Below are 1,135 nucleotides of genomic sequence, written 5' to 3' on the forward strand. Positions count from 1 at the left end.
TCTGTATTTGTTTTTATGTGCTCTGTATGTGTTGTTATGTGCTCTGTATTTGTTGTTATGTGCTCTGTATGTGTTGTTATGTGCTCTGTATGTGTTGTCATGTGCTCTGTATTTGTTGTTATGTGCTCTGTATGTGTTTTTATGTGCTCTGTATTTGTTTTTATGTGCTCTGTATATGTTGTTATGTGCTCTGTATTTGTTTTTATGTGCTCTGTATGTGTTGTTATGTGCTCTGTATGTGTTGTTATGTGCTCTGTATTTGTTGTTATGTGCTCTGTATGTGTTTTTATGTGCTCTGTATTTGTTTTTATGTGCTCTGTATATGTTGTTATGTGCTCTGTATTTGTTTTTATGTGCTCTGTATGTGTTGTTATGTGCTCTGTATTTGTTTTTATGTGCTCTGTATGTGTTGTTATGTGCTCTGTATTTGTTATGTGCTCTGTATGTGTTGTTATGTGCTCTGTATGTGTTGTCATGTGCTCTGTATTTGTTGTTATGTGCTCTGTATTTGTTTTTATGTGCTCTGTATGTGTTGTCATGTGCTCTGTATTTGTTGTTATGTGCTCTGTATGTGTTGTCATGTGCTCTGTATGTGTTGTCATGTGCTCTGTATGTGTTGTTATGTGCTCTGTATTTGTTTTTATGTGCTCTGTATGTGTTGTTATGTGCTCTGTATGTGTTGTTATGTGCTCTGTATGTGTTTTTATGTGCTCTGTATGTGTTGTTATGTGCTCTGTATTTGTTGTTATGTGCTCTGTATGTGTTGTTATGTGCTCTGTATTTGTTGTCATGTGCTCTGTATTGTTGTCATGTGCTCTGTATTTGTTGTTATGTGCTCTGTATTTGTTGTTATGTGTTCTGTATTGTTGTTATGTGCTCTGTATTTGTTGTCATGTGCTCTGTATTTGTTGTTATGTGCTCTGTATTTGTTGTTATGTGCTCTGTATGTGTTGTTATGTGCTCTGTATTTGTTTTTATGTGCTCTGTATGTGTTGTTATGTGCTCAGTATGTGTTGTTATGTGCTCAGTATTTGTTTTTATGTGCTCTGTATTTGTTGTTATGTGCTCTGTATGTGTTGTTATGTGCTCAGTATGTGTTTTTTTGTGCTCTGTATTTGTTGTTATGTGCTCTGAA

This window comes from Micropterus dolomieu, linkage group LG02, assembly GCF_021292245.1.
Source record: "Micropterus dolomieu isolate WLL.071019.BEF.003 ecotype Adirondacks linkage group LG02, ASM2129224v1, whole genome shotgun sequence".
In the NCBI taxonomy this organism is placed as follows: domain Eukaryota; kingdom Metazoa; phylum Chordata; class Actinopteri; order Centrarchiformes; family Centrarchidae; genus Micropterus; species Micropterus dolomieu.